General features: G+C 45.9%; 1 protein-coding gene across 3 annotated transcripts in view; it reads left to right on the top strand.

Annotated features, from left to right (window-relative positions):
- KYAT1 (kynurenine aminotransferase 1) overlaps positions 1-21,198 on the top strand; it is a 92,047-nt gene that overhangs the window by 12,717 nt on the left and 58,132 nt on the right. For 2 of the 3 annotated variants that reach the window (XM_082262945.1, XM_082262948.1), the window contains exon 2: positions 919-1,074. The exons of the other annotated variant lie outside the window; for it this stretch is intronic. The gene's annotated coding sequence lies outside the window, so the exon portion shown is untranslated. The remainder of the gene's footprint in view (positions 1-918; positions 1,075-21,198) is intronic. 3 annotated transcript variants of the gene reach the window in all.

Here is a 21,198-nt window from a genome sequence, read left to right as displayed (position 1 = left end):
AGCAATGTAAACATCCCTTGTGACAGCAATATGCAGTGACAGGTACTCTTTATGGAGGGATCGAGGGTCTAAAAGACCCCAAACCCCTCCACTACACTTCCCTGTATGCAAAACGCAGAAAACGGCGTATTTGCATACAGCCGTTTTTCAAATTTGGCGCTGTTCTGCAGCACACTAACCCGGAAGTGACGTCATGGACGCCGCCTCCGGGTTACGTCATCGGAGACCCGATCGATGCCGTTTCCGGCATTCATCGGGACTCCATCCAGCCGGCGGACGCGCCGGCTGGGTGCTCGGGGCTCCCGGTGGGACGGGAGCCCCGGTAAAAGCAGCGGAAGGCGGCGGGAGGGGGGGGGTGTCCCCTCCCGCCCCCCCGGGTAACGATCGAGCGGCTCCCGAGCCGCATCGATCGGTACCGACGGAAAGCCGACCGTCGGCTTCAAACAACGGTACCGGGATGATGCCTCTAGCTAGAGGCATCATCCCGGTATACCCCCGCAAAGTTTGGACGTCATATGACGTCCACCTAGGGGGAAGTGGTTAAACCCACATGTGCTTTTTTTATACCACTACTATTCCTTTATATTGGCTTTTGAAATTTACTAATGCAGCAATTTATATATTGGATGAAAGGTTTAGCACTGGGAGACACTTTTTGAAGGATAAATAGTGCATTTTATATACAACTTTATAGATCAGACCAAAATGAGGGACAAATGAGGAGGAAAAAGGGACTTTGATCCAAATCAGGGACAGTCCCTTGAAATCAGGGACAGTTGGGAGCTATGATAGTCCAGCAAGTCATCATTGGCAGTTAAGTGTTAAGTTTTTGCATGTCAGTAGACACCAAAATATGTTACGTTTAGGACTTTAAACACCAGAGTAACACAAAGTTTCTTTTTGTTGTCCCTGAGACAGGAGCCATGTTGTTGTAGCCGACAACCAGAAGCGAGTGTGACCTGGGTATCCAGGAAGATGGCTGCTCTGCTCTGATCTGTACGTCAGACTAAGGACATCTCCTTCACTTTCTTTTTTCCTCCTTAGACCTCAGTGGTGACCGATCACAGGACAGAGGTATGGAAAGCCAGAAGCTTCAAAATTCTCTTTTTGGAGGCGGGGGGGGGGGGCTTTGATCACACATTGTATGATATCACCCCTTCTATTTCCACTGCGGGTGTCAGCAGTATCATAGCAGACAATCATACAGTTACATACATAGTTAGCCTGCTTCTAAAAAGACATCCAGTTCAACCAATCACCTACTTTACTGCAATAATTCTCAACTCCAGTCCTCAGGGACCCTAACAGGTCATGTTTTCAGGATTTCCCACTGATGAAACAGCTGTTGTAATTACTAAGGCAGTGAAACTGATCAAATCACCTGTGCAAAATAATGGAAAGCCTGAAAACATCACCTGTTGGGGGTACTTGGGCTGGAGTAAACCAGAAGATTGTCCCCCTAAGACCCCTTTCACACAGGCGGACCGTTCAGATCCGCCTGTCAGTTTTTTTGAACGGTCCCCCCATGCATCTCTATGGGGCATTGGATGTCAGTGGAGACATGTCCTCTGACATCCGATCCGTCAAATCTGGACGGATGGAAACCCTATTTTCCATCCATCCAGCGGATCGGATCAGATGAGAACGGACCGACGGTCCGTTCCCATCCGATTCCCCCATAGAGATGTATAGGGCTCTGACAGCTGTGTCTCCGCACACAGTGCGGAGAACAGCTGTCATCCTCTTGCTCAGCGGGGAATCGGCGGATCGATCCCCCGCTGAGAGGAAGGGAGTCCGTCCGACGGACGGATAGTGTGAAAGAGCCCTTAACCACTTGCCGCCCGCCCCACGCAGATATACTTCGGCAGGGCAGCTCGGTTGCACATAATCACGTAGATCTATATGATTATGTACACGTGGGTTCGGCGGCGCACGCGTGCCACTGGAGCCCCTCCCCCGCTGTGATTAGACAGAGCAGGAGCCAGACCACGGGTGGATGGGGCCTCGAGCACCGCCGGCCTCCCGCAATCTTCGGCTACAATGACAGAAGAACTGACTGCATATGTAAACAAAGCAGGCGGCTCTTCTGTCAGAGAGGCAGGGAAAGATTGTGTGATTCAGCTATGCTAAGCTGAATCACCAATCTCTCTCTCTGCCTCTGTGCAACCCATCCCCCCACACAGTCAGTAAGCACTATTGGGCGTACCTTGATCACCCCCAGTGTTAACCCCTTCCCTGCCAGTGTCATTTATACAGTAACAGTGCATATTATTTAGCACTGACTACTGTATTAATGTAAAGTTATGTTTTATAACCACTTGCCAACCAGCCGCCACAGTTTTACAGCAGCAGGTCGGCAGGTTCCCGTGAAACACCGTATCTGTACGTTCGCGGGATTGCTCCTGTGTGCTTGTGCCCGCGCCCACTCTACAGCGGGAAAGCCAAGACGCGGGGGGGGGGGGGCGGCCGGGATTGCTGCCGGGTACCCATGATCGATCCCCGCTGAGAGAGAACGACGGTCTGCTGTTGTAAACACAGCTGCCCGTTGTTCTCTCTGGAATGATCACAGAGCGCCTGTGATCCTTCTATATAGGATCACAGGTCTCTGTGTTGATTCCACAAGTCCCTCCCCCATACAGTTAGAAAACACCCCCTAGGATCACACTTAACCCTTTGATCGCCCCTGAGTTAACCACTTCCCTGCCAGTGTCATTAGTATAGTAACAGTACATATTTTTAGCACTGATTACTGTAGTAATGTCACTGATCCCCCCAAAAAGTGTCAAAAATGTCAGTTAGGGGTCCGATCTGTCCGCCGCAATGTCGCAGTCCTGCTAAAAATCACAGATTGCAGCCATTACTAATAAAAAATAAATAAATAAAAAGTGAGCAAATCTATCCCGTAGTTATAACGTTTGCGCAAATCAGTTAAAATACACTTTTTAGGATTTCTTTACCAAACACGTGTAGCAGAATACACTTTATTAAGATGTATTCTGTATATTAGGATTGTATATTCATATTTATTGCATTTAGTGGTTTATGCAGGCAGCGCCATCTACCGCCCCTTTTTACTGACAGAATACAAATTTGCCTAAACTGATAAAAAAAAATTGGATTTTTTAAAAAAAAATTTATTGGGAATGTTTTATAGCAGAGAGTAAAAAATATTGTGTTTTTTTCAAAATTGTTGCTCTTTTTTTATTTATAGAGCAAAATCTAAAAACTGTAGAGGTGATCAAATACCATCAAAAGAAAGCTCTATTTGTGGGAAAAAAAGGACATCAATTTTATTTGGGTACAGCGTCGTACGACCGCGCAATTGTCAGTTAAAGCAACATAGTGCAGAATCGCAACAAATGGCCTGGTCATTAATCTTTCGGAGCTGAAGTGTTTTATGATCAGGCCATTTTTTTCGATTTGGCACTGCGTTATTTTAACAGACAATTGGGCGGTTGTGCGACGCTGTACCAAAATAAAATTGATTTCTTTTTTTCCCCCACAAATAGAGCTTTCTTTTGGTTGTTTTTGCGCTATAAACAAAAAAGTGGACAATTCTGAAAAAAAAACAACAATATTTTTCACTTTCTGCTATATAACATTCCCCCCAAAAAATGTAAAAATCAAATTTTTTCAACAATTTAGGCCAGTCGTGTCCAAACTTTTTTCAAAGAGGGCCAGACTTGAGGAAGTGAACATGCGTGAGGGCCGACTATATATATATATATATATATATATACATACATACATACATTTATATATATATACATACATACATACATACATTTATATATATATATATATACATACATACATACATACATACATACATTTATATATATATATATACATACATACATACATACATACATACATACATTTATATATATATACATATATATGAAATAAAAGCATCAGTGCTTTATGAATAAAATCACACTTACATAAACAGGCAGTAGAATGGTAGAGATGACACCTCCTCGGTCAGCTCCACAAGATCCTCGGTCGGCTTCTACAGCTGGCTGTGTGCAGTGAAGGAGAGAAGGAACGCAGTTTTCAAATTCATTCTGCACTCCCGCGCAATCATGGGCGGCGCCAGCCAGATAGAGTGGAGCGGGGGGGTGGAGCGGGACTCGGGCGCAGCCGAGCTGCCGGGCGGAGGCCAGAGGCCCCACCCCGAGCCATCGGGGCAGGGATGGGAGATGACAAAAGTCAGCGGTGTCTCTGGGGGCCGTATGGAACTAAAGGACGGGCCGCAACTGGCCCGCGGGCCGGACTTTGGACATGACTGATTTAGGCCAATTTGTATTCTGCTACATATTTTGGTAAAAAAATTGCAATAGGCGTATATTGATTGGTTTGGGCAAAAGTTATCACATCTACAAACTAGGGGAAAGATTTATGTCATTTTATTTTTATTTTTTTTTTACTAGTAATGGCGGCGATCTGCGATTTTTAGCGGGACTGCGACATTGCAGCGGACAGATCGGACCCCTAACTGACATTTTTTACACTTGGGGGGGGGGCAGTGACATTACTACAGTAATCTGTGCTAAAAATATGCACTGTTACTGTAATAAATACTTTGGCAGGGAAGGGGTTAACACAGTGGTGATCAAAGGGTTAAGTGTGAGCCTAGGGGAGTGTTTTCTAACACAGGCCTTGTGGATTCGGCATCCCCGCTGCCTAGTGTGAGTGGGAGCGTGCCGCCATTGGCGCGCTCACCCCCAGCACCGCTCCCGCGAACCGACATACCCATACGTCAATTCACGCAGCCGAGCCAAGGTAGAGGGAAGGATCGTGTGATAGCTGTGATAGCGAGGTAGCCGGTAAAGGACCGTCTCATCATTTGTTGGACAGCTATCTACCTATTATTTTGGCAGCTTCCGAAGTGTATGTGGCCCCCAGGACAAGACTCCTATTGTTTTTGGCTGTAGAGTGTTTGGTATACATCCCCCTTTGGAAGTGATGTATGTGGGACCGCATTGGTTGGGTGCTACATGTATATGACCGCAATGGTTGGGTGCTTCATGTACTTTTTATTTTCCCCTTTGGGATTGGTTACCAATAGGATCTCCTGAGGAAGCTATATGCGAAACGCGTAGCGATCCATTGGCTTATGATACTTGAGACCTCTGTTCGAGCTGGACTACCTTAAGTACTTATGGACCGCCCAACGCAGTTTTACGTCGGTATTTTGACGTTAAATGCCGGGGGTATGGCAGCGGATAGCTGCCATAACCCCAGTGTTTTTTAAACAGTGGGCAGTCCGCTTTAACATAAGGGTGGTACCAGCAGCAGATTTGCTGGGGGATCACCCTTATGGGCGGTGGGAGAGGTGCCCCTCCCGCCACTTCCTTATCGTTACCAGACCAGCTTACCAGACCCGCCGGTAGCGGGGGAACGATTCGGTCTTCTGTCCTCTCAGGCAGGAAGTCCATTGAGTGCAAGATGGCCCCTACTCGACTCTATGATCTTGGAGGACCGGAGCGACATCATACATCGCTTCCTAGCAACTAATTTAAAGAGCCCATTTTTTTTTCATCCCCTTTGGGATTGGGTACCAATAGGTTCTCCTGAGGAAGCTATATGCGAAACGCGTAGCAATCCATTGGCGTATGATACTTGAGACTTCTTATCAGCCCAGACTACCTTAAAGATCTTCGCAGACCTTATAGGTTTTCCACCCCATACCAGATTATAGTCTAATACGGGCTGGTAACAGATTCTATGTTCTACGCATACTTACATCATTTGGGAGATATTGTTTTTGTATCCATAATGCACCTTGTCATATGATGGGATTACTGGTGGCAACCTTTAAAGTCCTATTTTCTTCCTATCCTCTTTCTTGTTTAGTACAAGTTGGATGAGGTGGCACATATCTCTCAAATTTGCTATCTTTCACAATAATACCCCAATCAGGAAAACAATGCCTTATCGACCACTAGGTGGCACTGACGATATACAGTAGGAAAAATATATATTAGAGAAAATACGGAATTTTTAGTTATGCACACTGGATGCTTTTTCAGCTGTTCCTAGGGTCGTCTTTTGTTTTTTTCCTGCCTCCAAAACTCCCTTGCGTGTTAGCCGATGTGTCCATACAGACTTTTAGCAGAGTTTTTAGCAGAAATGATATACTCTTTAGAGCTCCATGCAACAAACAACACAGTGCTCAGGTATGAACAGTCCATTAGAAATAATGGGATTCTTCAACATAAGCATTGCTGTACTGTGAAAATAGAAAAACAAAATGCTATGATGTGAGTTGTTACTTTGGGAAAAGAACTAATCGCTTTGCCCTAATTAGGCAAATTACCATCTTCACTTAACCGCTTCCCGCAAATCAACGTACCTGTACGTCGGCTCGGAGAAGTGGTTGTAGCGGGATGATGTAGCTGCAGGCATCAACCCGGTACAGTTCTCTAGAGCCGGTCGGCTTTCAGAAGATAATAGCTGATGCGGCTCAGGAGCCGCTGGGCCGTTATCCCAGCGATCAGGAGGGGATGACCCCACCGCCGCCTTCCGTGGCTCTGCCCGGGTCTCTCGTACCACGTCCACTGGCTGGTTGTAGTCCCAAACAAAGCCAAATATGGCTTTGATCGGGTCTCCGATGTAGTAACCCGGAAGCGGCGTGGTGACGTCACTTCCAGCTTTCTCGGCGGCTAACGGCGCCAATTTAAAAAAAACTGTTGGCATTTTGAATACATTGAAGTGCAGTGGAGGGGTTTGGAGTCTATTAGACCCCCGATCCCTCCATAAGTACCTGTCACTGCCTATTACTGTCACAAGGGATGTTTACATTCCTTGTAACAGCAATAAAAATGAGCAGATTAAAAAAAAACAGTGCTAAAATTAAAAAAATAAATAGGAAAATAATTTAAAGTGCCCCCGTCGCCCTGAGCTTGTGCACAAAGGAGAACGCATACGTAAGTCGTGCCCAAAAAAATGAAAACAGTGTTTAACCGCCTTAGCGGTATCCCCGAGCGTGACTCGGGGTAGGAATTTTCTGCTATTAGCGGTATCCCCGAGTCACGCTCGGGGTCAATGGGCAGAGCGTGCAGACAGCGCAGCGGAGCTTCTCTTACCTTATCCTGGCGATCCAGCGATGAGCTCTCATTGCTGTGACCGCCAGTGAGATCTCCGCCGCTCGTCTGTCGGTAGGAGGACTTCCTAGTTCCGTTCCCTGCAGCAGCAATGCTGCATGGGAGCGGAACTAGGGAGGGAAATTCAAAAAAAAAAAAAAAAAAAACGTTGCAGAAAACACATAACACATTTTATATTATATATATGCATATATATATATATATATATATATATATATGCATATATATATATATATATATATATATATATATATACATGCATATATATATATATATATATATATATATATATATATATATATATATATATATACATATATATATATATATATATATATATATATATATATATATATATATATATATATATGCATATATATATATATATAAATATATGCATATATATATATATATATATATATATATATATATGCATATATATATATATATATATATATATACCTATATACACACACACACACATATATATATATATATATATAAAATTATATTATTGATTCGATTATAATTCATGCGTTATATATATACACACACACATATATATATATATATATATATATATATATCTATATACACACACATATATATATATATATATATATATATATATATATATATATATATACACATATATATATAATATATAACGCATGAATTATAATCTAATCAATAATATAATTTTATTATATATATTATATATTAAATAATAAAATAATATTATTGATTCGATTATAATTCACTTGTTTGTGTTTCAAATTTATCACATCTGGGATGTCTACTAGAGACTTGTTTTGGTCAGGTTTAAGTCAGTAATTACTAAGAATTGTAGGCCTATAATACATAACGCCAAATTTCCATGAAAAGAATTGTACCGCTTTTGGAACAGAATTCCTGACAGAATCATACCGCCAGGGAGGTTAAACCACACATGTGAGGTATCGCCGTGATCGCCAAAGCGATAATTCTAAAGAAAGTCCTACGCTGTAACTCTAAACTGATAGCTGTTAAAAAATCTTTAAAGCGTCGCCTATGGAGATTTTTAAGTACCGTAGTTTGTCACCATTTCACGAGTGTGCGCAATTTTAAACTGTAACATGTTAGGTATCTATTTACTTGGCGTGACATCGTCTTTCACAATATACAAAGATATTAGGCTAACTTTACTGTTTAGTTTTTTTTAAATGCAGTGAAATGTATTTTTTCCAAAAAAAGTGAGTTTGAAAGACCACTGCGCCAATCCCGCGTGACAAAAAATATTGCAACAACCGCCATTTTATTCTCCAGAGTCTTTGCTTAAAAATATATCTATTTAGGATCACAGGTCTCTGTGTTGATTTCACAAGTCCCTCCCCCATACAGTTAGAAAATACCCCTTAGGCACCCCAGATGTTTTGGAAACTACATTTCCCATGATGTCTAACTACACTGCAAAAAGCATGAGCACCATGGGAAATGTAGTTCCAAAACATCTGGGGTGCCAAGGTTCACCATCACTGCCCTAGGCTCACGCTTAACCCTTTGATCACCCCTGGGTTAACCCCTTCCCTGCCAGTGTTATTATTACATAGTTACATAGTTTGTGAGGTTGAAAAAAGACACCAGTCCATCCAGTTCAACCTATGATGTGTGTGTGTTTGTTGTTAACCGTACATTGTATACCCCTGTATGTTGTGGTTACAGTAACAGTGCATAATTTTAGCACTGATTACTGTAGTAATGTCACTGGTCCCACCAAAAGTGTCAAAAATGTCAGTTAGGGGTCCAATCTGTTTGCTGAAATGTCGCAGTCCCGCTAAAAATCGCAGATCGCCGCCATTACTAATAAAAAAAATAAATAAAAATGACATAAATCTTTTCCCTAGTTTGTAGACGCGATAACTTTTGCGCAAACCAAAATACGCTTATTAGGATGTTTTTTTTACCAAAAATATGTAGCAGAATAAAAATTGGCCTAAAAAGGATGCAAAATTGGATTTTTAAATTTTAGGGGGGGGGGGGGGGGATCTTATATAGCAGAATGTGAAAAAATATATATATAGTTTTTTTTTTTCAGAATTGTCACTCTTTTTTTGTTTATTGCGCAAAAAATAAAAATCGCAGAGGTGATCAAATACCACCAAAAGAAAACTCTATTTGTGGGAAAAAAGGACATCAATTGTATTTGGGTACAGCGTCGCACGACCGCGCAATTGTTTGTTAAAATAACGCAGTGCCGAATCGCAAAATATGGCCTGGTCAGGAAGGGGGCAAATCCTTCCGGTCCAGAGGTTAACCACTTCAATACCGGGCACTTTTACCCCCTTCCTGACCAGGCCAATTTTCAGCTTTTAGCACTGTTGCATTTTGAATGACAATTGCGCGGTCATGCAACACTGTACCTACACCAAATTTATGTCATTTCCCCCCCCCACAAATAGAGCTTTCTTTTGGTGGTATTTGATCACCGCAAGTTTTTTCTTTTTTGCTAAACAAATAAAAAAAAGACCGAAAAGTTTGAAAAAAAAAAAGTTTTTTGTTTATGTTATACAATTTTGAAAATAAATATGTTTTTTCCTGCACAGATGAGGCTGCACTGACAGGCACTGATGAGGAGGCACTGATGAGGTGGCACTGATGGGGTGGCACTGATAGGTGGCATTGATGGGCACTGATATGTGGCACTGATATGCAGTATTGGTGGGCACTGATAGGCGGCATTGATGGGCAGGGCCGTCTATAGTATTGATTGGACCCTGGGCAAATATTTTCTTGGGCCCTACCAAATGCACTTACCAACCATTTGTAGGCAGTGTGGGCTCAAAGGGCTGCTGCTTTGGGCCCCACAACAATGGCTTGGCCCGGGGCATCTGCCCCTGTTGCCCTATGTTAAAGACGGCCCTGTTGATGGGCACTGATAGGTGGCTCTGATGGGCACTGATAGGCGGCACTGATGGGCACTAATGGGCACTGGTGAGCACTGATGGGCACTGATCGGCACTGACGGACGGCACTGATCGGCACTAATGGGCACTGATAGGCAGCACTGGTGGGCAATAATGGGCACTGGTGGGCAGCACTGATAGATGGCAATGATGGGCACTGGCGGGTAACACTGATGGGGAGGGCACTGGTTGCCATCCCTGGTGGCCATAGTGGGCATCCCTGGGGTCATGGGTGGGCATCCCTGGTGGTTCTAGTGGCACCCCCCCCCCCCAAGGGTCTGCACTGGTAATCAATTATCTGATTACCAGTGCAGACCCCCCCTGTCAGGAGAGCAGCAGATAGGCGCTCCTTTACACCTGCCTGTCAGGCACGTACTGAGGAAAGCCGATCAACGGCTCTTCCTGTGTACTATGTGACCAGCCGTGATTGGACACGGCTGGTCACATGGTAAAGAGCCTACGTCAGTAGGCTCTTTACCGAGATCGGAGATGCGGCGAGTCAGTGTGACTGGGGGCGCATTATCCTGCCGCCGTCATATGACGTCCGGTCAGGATAATGTAACCACCTTCCCGCCATCAATCGCCTATAGGGCGGGAAGTGGTTAAAAACGCCTATGCCGCTTACAGCTTCAATACACCTGTGTGTGCACAAGGCCATAGAATAACATGGAGGGGCGTTTTTAAGCTGCAAAAAAAAAAAAAAACGCCTGATGCTCCTAAAAGCAGCTGTAAAAACGCCCTGTGTGCATGAGGACTAAGTATTTAGCAATGACAGCTCTCATATTTTCACACCTACAAGTTAATTTTGTGAACAATGTTACTGATAAAACATCTGACTTCAGCATTTTCCTGTATCCTTGCTATATATTTAGAGGAAGGGGTTTAATCCCGTAATTCCTCTTTTATGAGCGTGCATATTGTCACACACACAGAAGTGGGCTGATGCATAGTAATTAAGGGTGTTGTCTTTATAATTGGGCTTAGATGTGCAGACTCTTTTCCCGAGAAGAATTGAGCAAGGTAGGTGAAGTGTAGAATTCTCTGCTTTATTTTATATTACACGCTGTATAGAGTCTATGGAATTCGTTTTTTAAAAAACCGGGGAAACCATGGGTTGTAGCAGCAATGACCAGACAGATTCTGGGGGGGATTTACTAGAATTGGAGCAAACCAAATTTAGAGCAGGTGTGCATGGCAGCCAGGGCCAGGGCCGGGACGAGGGGTGGGCAGGAGGGACGGTCTTTAGCTTGAAAATGAAATCTAGAAGCTGATTGGATGCCAAGCACAGCTGCTCCAGTAATTCTCCTCTCTGTGTTTGATTTACACAGAGAATAAGAACCCGTTTAGCCGCATGCGATTTGACATGTCAAATTGGAGCCAATTGCCTTCGATAGCACCGTGCGATGCCAGCTTTGCGGCGCCGCACCGATTCCCAAAAATAGTTTCTTCACTACTTTTAGCGACTTTGGGGGCGATTTTAATAGACATCTGTGCATGATCATGTCTGTGAAATCGCCTCCCCGAAGTCGGACTGACAATGTCGGTTTGAAATTGTGTGCGTTCAGATGAACTTGCACGATTTTAAACCGGCCTCAGTGCCGGTTCGTACTTCAGCGATGTCAGACATGGCATGTGATTCGCAATACACTGCTCTGAAAATCACATTTCGGACCAAAGTCGCACAGAACCCTTTTTTTTCTGGGTCCGCACCAGAATTGGATCGCATGGGTGTTTACACCTATGCGATCCGATTAATTCATGTCCGAACTGACAGTTCGCATTGCAATATGCAAACTGATCTGGGGATGTTAACGTTAACTTTGTATTGACACCCCCAGCGATTTGCATATGGCAGTGTGATCTGCCTGCGAGTCGAGTGCGATGCGGAAACCCGCAGTGGATTTGCAGGGTTCCCGTGTCACATATGTGTGAACCTAAGCTTAAGGCCCCTTTCACACAGGCGGACCGTTCACATCCGCCTGTCCGTTTTTTTGGCGGATCTCCCCCCCATGCATCTCTATGGGGGATCGGATGTCAGCGGAGACATGTCTGCTGACATCCGATCCGTCAAATCTGGACGGATGGAAACCCTATTTTCCATCCGTCCAGCGGATGGGATCGGATGAGAACGGACCGACGGTCCGTTCCCATCCGATTTCCCCCATAGAGATGCATGGGGAACTGACAGCTGTGTCTCCGCACACAGCGCGGAGACACAGCTGTCATCCTCCTGCACAGCAGGGGATCGGCGGCTCGATCCCCCGCTGAGAAAAACGGAATCCGTCTGACGGACGGATAGTGTGAAAGGAGCCTAAAGCTGAACCTGGATGCTAACTATAAGTCTCCATTCACACCTGAGTGTATCCTTTTCAGGCATTTCTATGGGTTTTTTTCAGGCGTTTTTTGCAGGTGTTTGGAGGCAGGCAGTGACATCTAATAAAAACGCTTGTAATCTGCCAAAAAAGAAGCTCATGTACTTTTTTGAGCTTCAGGTGTTTTGCTTCAGGAGACAAATCGCTCATATATGAACAGGGGCCATTGGAATGAATGGGATTTTGCTTGTTGGGCGTTTTGAGACTTCAGAGATGAGCGTTTTACAAGCTTTTCCTTTTTTTGACAGGTACTCCTGTGGAGGGATCTGGGGATCTAAAAGACCCCAAATCCCTCCTCTGCACTTAAAAGCATTCAAAACGTCAAGTTTAACTGTTTTGAATGCTGTCATTTTTTTTAATCTGACGCCAGACAGTACCCGTTAGTGATGTCATATCATGACATCACATCCAGGTTTTTGCATGGAGACCCGATCAGAACCAAATGCAGCTTTGATCGGGTCTTCAGCTGCCATGCAAGCTGGTTGCCCTGGTCTCCCAGTGGGACCGGAGACCCTGGCGAGCCGCGGAAGGCTGCTGGAGGGGGGGGGTGTCCCCTCCCGCTCCTTGTAATGACAGCCGAGCGGCTTCTCAGCCACATCGGTTGTCATTACAAGACAGCCGACCGTCGGCTATGGACGCCGATACCAGGGTGATGCCTCTAGCTGCAGGTATCACTTCGGTACAGCACTTTCCCGAAATATCGGTAACCTCCGGGGCCAATTCCGATTTATCAGGGAAAGTGCAAATCGGCCCTAGTACACACTATAAGAAAATCGGGCGGCTGGTCGTCTGATTTTCCTCGTCGTTTCACAGCAAGTCAGAACCGAGGAAGAAAATAATGTACGAAAATTCTTGTACGACAAAGGCTTTTGTTTTTTTTTTGTTTCTGATCATGCACAGTCTTTTATTTCTGATTTTTCTCATACAAAAACTGCACACATTAAACAAAAATCATTTGTTCTGTTCCCGTACAAGAAAAATTTTGAAGCTTTTCCCTATGGAAATTTTCCTCTTTTTTTTTTTGGACTTGATTACATTTGTGGTTGGAGGGGGGGTAATAAATACACGCAGTTAAGCCACATTTTTACCACCTCCCACTGGTCCCCCTTAAGCTGAAGAGGCAGCTGTCAGGGTGTATACATGCTACGGTCGAAGCAAGAATGAAACCCCCCAAGTTGCATTAGGGGAGCAATACCGCTTGCTTAGCACAACTAATTCACGTAAATGGGGCTGCACTATGACTGCATTTAATGCAGTAGTGCTGTTTTCAGGGGTTAAAATAAGTAGTGAGGGGGAAATATGTTGCCTCCTCACTGCCTGTGAAATGCTCTCAGGTTCACACTGATGTGGTGCGAATCTGATGCAATTTTATTTTGTGACCGGTGTGAATATAATGCAATTTTTAAAGGGTACTGGGCATAGCTGGAGATTAAATTTGCACCGCACCCGCACTAAACTCGCACAGGACCCTTTTTTTTTTTTTTTTTTCCTCCAAATTAAAAAATCGCACCGCATCGTTGTGAACGGCTTTCATTGGAAATTATGCTTTTTTTAGATGACATGCGAATCTATGCTTCTTGGATCGCATCTGATCCACATAGAATTTGCATAAGTGTGAACTGGCACTTAAAAGTGATCCACCACTTATCATGATTCAGAGGGCTACCATACAATAGCTCACAAAAGTGAGTACGCCCCTCACCTCTTTGTAAATATTTTATTATATCTTTTCATGTGACAACACTGAAGAAATGACCCTTTGCTACAATGTAAAGTAGTGAGTGTACAGCTTGTATAACAGTGTAAATTTGCTGTCCCCTCAAAATAACTCAACACACAGCCATTAATGTCTAAACCGCTGGCAACAAAAGGGAGTACACCCCTAAGTGATAATGTCCAAATTGGGCCCAACGTGTCAATATTTTGTGTGGCCACCATTTCAGCGCTGCCTTAACCCTCTTGGGCATGGAGCTCACCAGAGCTTCACGGGTTGCCATTGGAGTCCTCTTCCACTCCTCCATGACGACATCACTGAGCTGGTGGATGTTAGAGACCTTGCGCTCCTCCACCTTCCATTTGAGGATGCCCCACAGATGCTCAATAGGGTTTAGGTCTGGAGACATGCTTGGCCAGTCCATCACCTTTACCCTCAGCTTCTTTAGCAAGGCAGTGGTCATCTTGGAGGTGCGTTTCGGGTCGTTATGTTGGAATACTGCCCTGCGGCCCAGTCTCCGAAGGGAGGGGATCATACTTTGCTTCATTATGTCACAGTACATGTTGGCATTCATGGTTCCCTCAATGAACTGTAGCTCCCCAGTGTCGGCAGCACTCACGCAGTCCCAGACCATGAAAGTCCCATCACCATGCTTGACTGTAGGCAAGACACACTTGGCTTTGTACTCTTCACCTGGTTACGGCCACACACACTTGACACCATCTTAACCAAATAAGTTTATCTTGGTTTCATCAGACCACAGGACATGGTTCCTGTAATCCATGTTCTTAGTCTGCTTGTGAGAGCGATAACACTAAATTTAACTGCTCCCCATTCACACCTGAGACCTTGTAACACTAACGAGTCACATGACACCAGGGAGGGACAATGGCTGATTGGGCCCAAGTTGGGACAGTTTCACTTGGGGTGCTGCCTTTAGCAAGGCAGTACCCCAGAGCTCCCTCCCAGCCGCAGACCTTTTCAGGTCAGCTGTCTTCTGGGTACCGATCACATGCTGCTTTCAGTGGGCGGGCCAAGATGATAACACTCCTGCGCGTGCGTGGGAGTTCAGTCAGCTTTTGCCAAATTTGTACAATGAGATGCTTGTGTACAGCTCACTGACAGGCTTATAAGGAAAGGTTTCCCTCCAGTGTCAGAGCTCATTCATGACATAACTATATTTCTCCTCCGTTCATTGACAGACACAGCTCCATATTCTTAACCGTAGGGTTATGCTGCCCTCTACAGAAGTAGGACTAGGCAGACAACTCAAAAGCTTGGCTATGCCCAGTGGGCCGTCCTCGGCTGGCATAATCCCCTTCTCTGCTGAGAGATACTCAGTTTTTGTTTGCCTAGTTCACAAGTAGAACCTAGTGCCCCTGCTGGGCCCTAGGTCCTGGCTGTTTTGTCTATTTTTTTGCTTTTTGTTTTTGGATTTCTTTTTTTTTTTTTTCCTGTGGAGATCTTCTAGCAACTGCCGGGCTGAGTGACAGGCCCGACAAAGCCCCACTGGGCGGGGGTTGGCCTCAAGTTAAACGTCTTACAAGGGCGCATACGACCGGGTCTCGGCCTGAGTTGCTGCGTTCCTTCTGGCCGACAGCTCCCCCACTTTGGTGGTGAGTAGGTTCCTGTCTTGGGAGTGTTAGCTGCACGCTTAGCTGGATCGGTAAGTAAGGGCCCCCTCCTCTCCTTCCCTAGATGTGGTGTGGGGCACAGGTACTCCCTGGGGTGGTAGGTCCCTCCAGGGTTTCTCTTCCCCTCTCTGGGTGGCATTGAGCTAACTTACCTGCCCATGCTCATGGGGGGGGGGGGGGCGACATCCCCTTGAGACAGCTGGTGGGCCTGGGGGGCGGGTGGCAAGTCCAAGTACCACACGGTCGGGCAAGCCGAAAATCTAGGCCGCGGCTTTGCGGCCTACTATCTGGACCTTGGATGGGGCAGCCCCAGTTTCAGCGGCTGAAGCTGCCTTTGTACTCCAAGAAATCTTTCTTTACTCCGCTCCCCGGGCTGGTCAGGGGTTTCCGCAAAGCCGCACGGCCGAAAATCTTTTTGAGCAGTTGTTTCTGAGGAAGTGGACGGTCACACCAGCGATGGGTTCCCTATTTCCAGGTTGACTGAGGCAACCGTGCTTCCAATGGTAGTATCTTTGGCTTTTAAGAATCCGGCTAAGAGGTGGGCAGAATCTCTAAGACCCGTTACCTGTTACGGTGGCTGGTGCCTTATTACAGCTTGTTTTTGCCTCCATTCTGGTGTCTCAGATGCTGAAGGTGTGGGCGACGCTTTTGCATCTGGCCATGGGGGGTAGCCGGTTTCCCTCCCGCCTATGTCGAACTGGTGGATCGGTTTGTCTGCGATGCATCTTCGGATGTGGTTCCCATGAGTCTCTAAGGTATCTGTCTCGGCAGTGGTGCTTTAGGCATTTTTTGTGGCTACAGTGTTGGTCTGCGGATCAAACCTCCTAAAAGGCCCTGATTAATTTGCCTTTTCAGGGTGAGCGCCTGTTTAGGTCTACCCTGGAAGACCTCATTAGGTGTCTAACGGGGTAAGAGTACCTTCCTTCCATGGTCTGGGAAGGTGCCTCGCCGACGTCGTGGGACTTCCTTTTCAGCCCATAAGAAGTTTTTTTTTTCATCCCTTAGGGACTTCAGAAAAGGTTCCAAGCCTCTACGGGAGGTTTCTAGCGGCCTTGGTCTGGCAATCAGAGAGCAGGCTTCTCCAGACCTGCTGACAAGGCCCCTTTGGCATGAAGGTTTGCCCCCATCCATATCTGGGGTGGGGGAAAATCTTTGTTGGTTCCGGGGCCGCGGACCTCCCGGGTCAGCGACCAGTGGGTCCACGAGGTGATTGTATCCGGTTCCAAGGTAAAATTCTGTTCTTGTTCTCCAGAAGGGTTCCTTCCTTCCACTGTGCACCTGCCCCCGAATAGGTTGCAAGCTCTGTTGTGGGCAGGGCAGGACTTGTTGTCCCAGGGCGTGATCGTCTCGGTTCCAGTGTCAGAACGTTTTCAGGGTTTTTTTTATTCATACCCTGTCATGGTTCCCAGGAAGGAGGGCAAGTTTGTCAGATTCTGGATTCAGGCCCTGAACCGGTTTATGCGGGTGCAATATATCAGGATTGAGTCTTTCAGATGGTGGTGGCGTCCCTGCATCAAGGAGGTTCCCTGGCTTCTTTAGAGGTCAAAGATGCCTACCCGCACATTCCAATTTGCACCCGGCATCAGTATTTCCTCCACTTCACTGTGAGAAAGGCGCACTATCAGTTTGTGGTGTTGCCATTTGGTCTAACCTCTGCTCCTCAGTTCTTCACGAAAGTGTTGGCCCCGGTCTTAGCGTTGCTGCATTATCGGGGGATTGCTGTGCTGGGGTACCTGGACGACCTCCTCTTGTGAGCAGTGTCTCTGTCGGCTCTGACGGCCGATGTGGAAATTACTCTCCAGACTTTGTGGGTGATCGTGTGGCTTCTAAATTTTCAGGAGTTTGCCCTAGTTCCGACCAGGAGAATGGATTATCTGGGGCTGACTCTGGATTCAGCTCTAGCCGGAGTGTTCCTTCCTCTGAAAAAGTTGCAGAAGTTGCGTTCTGCAATTCAACTGTTGCTAGCCCACACGCGGTCGTCCCTTTGGGCGTGCATGCGAGTGTTAGGCCTGATGGAGTCCACCCTCAAGGCGGTTCCATTTGCACAGTTCTACATGAGACTCTTTTAAAAGGAGATTCTGGTCAAATGGGACAAGTGTCCCAAGACCCTGGACAAGGTGATGTGTTTTTTTTTTTTTTTTCTGTGTCGTGTTTTTTTTTTTTTTTTCTGTGTCGGGCAATAAAGTGTTCTCTGGTCTGGCAGCTGTGCTCCTTGACCTTGCTACAGATGTCCATCCATGTCTTGGAACTTTGAGAAATCAGGCTTTGCCTGGATCATTGGACAGAGCAGCTCTGGGGGCCCCGGTGCAAATTGTCGCACAACACCACAACCGTGGCGTATGACGATCACCAGGGTGGCATGAGTGTGTTAGCGGCCCTGGAGGTGTCCAGCATTCTCCGGAAGACAGAGCAGTTTGTTCCGGCCCTCTCTGCCATGCACATTTCCAGTGTGGAAAATTGGAAAGGCGGATTACCTCAGGTGTTGGACCTGGTGGAATTGTCCCTTCTTCCGAACGGGTTTCATCAGATTTGTCTGCAGTGGGGCACCCCCGAGGTGGATCTGTTGGTGTCTCGGCTCAACAGAAAGATGCCGAAGTTCGTGACCAGGTCACAAGATCCTCTGGCAGATGCTACGGATGCTCTGCTGGCTTCATGGAGCTGGTACCATCTGATTTACGCTTTTCCTCTGCTCCAGCTTCTTCCGCGACTTCTACACAGGATTGGGGCCAAAGGGATTCTGGTCATTCTAGTGGCCCTGGACTGGTCTTGGTACGATGACCTAGAAATGCGGTAGCCATTATAATCCACAGTAGGGCCCAGTCTTGCAGCTTTCAGAATGGGCTCCCGGTCATGGAAGTGCCGGATCTTGGCAATCATAGGGTGAGGGATCGCCCCACTAGGAGGCATCCTAGCCGGCACTCGATGAGCTCTCTCAATGGTGAATAAACGAGTAAAAGTAGTAGCATCCATGTTGCCTTCAGCCAGCCCTCCAGAAAGTCTTCAGGGTGTCCAGCTTCCGCACCTTCTTGAAAGCCCACCAGCCTAATATTATTGCAGTGCATACAATCTTACATATCGGCCATCTTTAGCGTGTGTTCAGAAAGTACCTTTTTTGCCACTTGGACAGCAGTCTTCATTGGCCTAACTGTATCCTCCAAGTCACTGATACGTTGTTCAGCAGCCTTTGTTCTCTCTTTCACTTTGACCATTTGTTTAAGGAAAGAGAATTCCAGTTTCAGGCCATCGATATGTTCTGTCAGGGTGGATTGACAGATGTATGGCAGGATCTGTGTCCAGCGAGGGTTCTGCTGCCCCCTAACCTTCTTGAGTATCTTTGGCCACCCTAATGTTCCTTTCCAGCGATCTCCCCCTTTGTCTCACCCCCTCTCTTTTTAGGCATAGGGTTCGCTGAGCTACAGGCAGGGAAATCAGAGTCCTCTAGCTCTGGCTGCAACGTGTCCTGCGTGTGTGTCTCCCCTGCTTACTGGCCATCAGCGCCATCTTGAGAGCCCCAGGCAAACCTGGCCAGCCAGTCTCTCGGGGGTTTAGGGGCCATTCTGCCATATTTGACCATCTGCAGGCTCACCCTCAGTGTTCCCCGGTCCACTCCTGATCACCAGTCAGACAAAACAAGCGCAAAAAAAGTACCGTGTAAATAGGCCCTTACCCCTAATAGATATACAAAGTAAAAGGATAGAAAAATATGGGGCTTTGCGGGCCAGTGGGAGTAGAAGGATCACGCCAAAACCAATTTATAAAAAACAAATTACATTTTATTCAAATTTCAAATAAAAAACATGGGCGATCACGCACATGTTCACAAGGACAAGACGCATAGAGAGAATTTCTATAAAACCAATTAATAAGGGTCATTAGAATAGAAATACATCCCCTAAGGGGAAAACCTGTATAGGATGGAAGATAGGTCTCAGGTGGAACGCGGTCAATGTAGGTCCCCAGCAAGCCGACGTGTTCTCACCGGCTTCCTCAGGGCCAGAGAGACCATGACAGACCGGTATTTCCTTTTTAATGACTCAGGAGGTGGCAGATTGTGGCGACACATAGGACAATAGATATCAATCCCTCAGTGTTTATATATAGCATCAAAAGTTTACATATATTCTCACGTTTATCTATGGTTGAGTGTCCAGCCCCTCAATCACTGCAAAGGCACCGCTTTTTATGCTAAATAGGATAGCAACTCATTATAACTTGATAGCCGAAAATTCTTTAATACATCCAAATATCCTAGGAGTACGATGATCAACACACTAGTAGCTGCACTTCATATATCCACTTATGGCTTCCTCCTCACTTAGACGGACCAGGTAGGATGGTTATTTGGTGTGTATATATAGAGATAGGGATATGCAATCATTACAACCTATTTGCAGTATATGAGTGGCTTCAGGCGGGAACAAACAACGTCACATAATCCTACTTCAAGGAGGCAGGGAGACCAGTATGTCCCGAACCCGACAAATCCTTTGTGTAGTTCACGCCAGCAAGCCTGCCTCAGACAAAACAAGCACTCTGCTCTCAGGATGAAGGCAGGATCCGAGACTGTCAGACGGAGCTCTCTCCCTTCACCTCCTCTCATGTCCGCCCCCCCCCCCCCCGATTGCTCAGTTTGACTGGGCAGCCCGTTCTTAGAAGAGTCCTGGTGGTTCCAAACTTCTTCCATTTATGGATGATGGAGGCCACTGTGCTCATTGGGACCTTTAATGCTGCAGAAATTCTTCTGTGCCTTGATACAATCCTGTCTTGGTGGTCTACAGACAATTCCTTGGACTTCAAGGCTTGGTTTGTGCTCTGACATGCACTGTTAACCGTGGGACCTTATATAGACAGGTCTGTGCCTTTCCAAATCATGTCCAATCAACTGAATTTACCACAGGTGGACTCCAATTAAGTTCTAGACACATCTACAAGGATGATCAGTGGAAACAGGAAGCACCTGAGCTCAATTTTGAGTGTCATGGCAAACGCTGTGAATACTTATGTGCGTGGGATTTTTTTTTTTTTTCGTGTTTTTATTTTTAATTTGCAAAGATTTCAAACAAACTTCTTTCACGTTGTCATTATGGGGTATTGTTTTGTATAATTTTGAGGAAAATTATGAATTTAATTCATTTTGGAATAAGGCTGTAATGTACCAAAATTTGGAAAAAGTCTGCAAAAGACTCTAGACTGAGACGGAGGTTCACCTTCCAACAGGACGACCCTAAATATACAGCCAGAGCTACAATGGGATGGTTTAGATCAAAGCATAGTCATGTGTTAGAATGGCCCAGTCAAAGTCCAGACCTAAATCCAATTGAGAATCTGTGGCAAGACTTAAGCCTCGTACACACGCGTCGAAATTCGGCCGGGAATTTTCGTCCAACGACCGATCTGCCGATTTTCAAGTTGTTAGTATGATGCTTC

This window comes from Pelophylax lessonae (genome assembly GCF_965119305.1).
Source record: "Pelophylax lessonae genome assembly, chromosome: 7".
NCBI lineage: Eukaryota > Metazoa > Chordata > Amphibia > Anura > Ranidae > Pelophylax > Pelophylax lessonae.
Note: the sequence above shows the minus strand (reverse complement) of the source record. Positions and strands in the feature narration are given on the sequence as shown.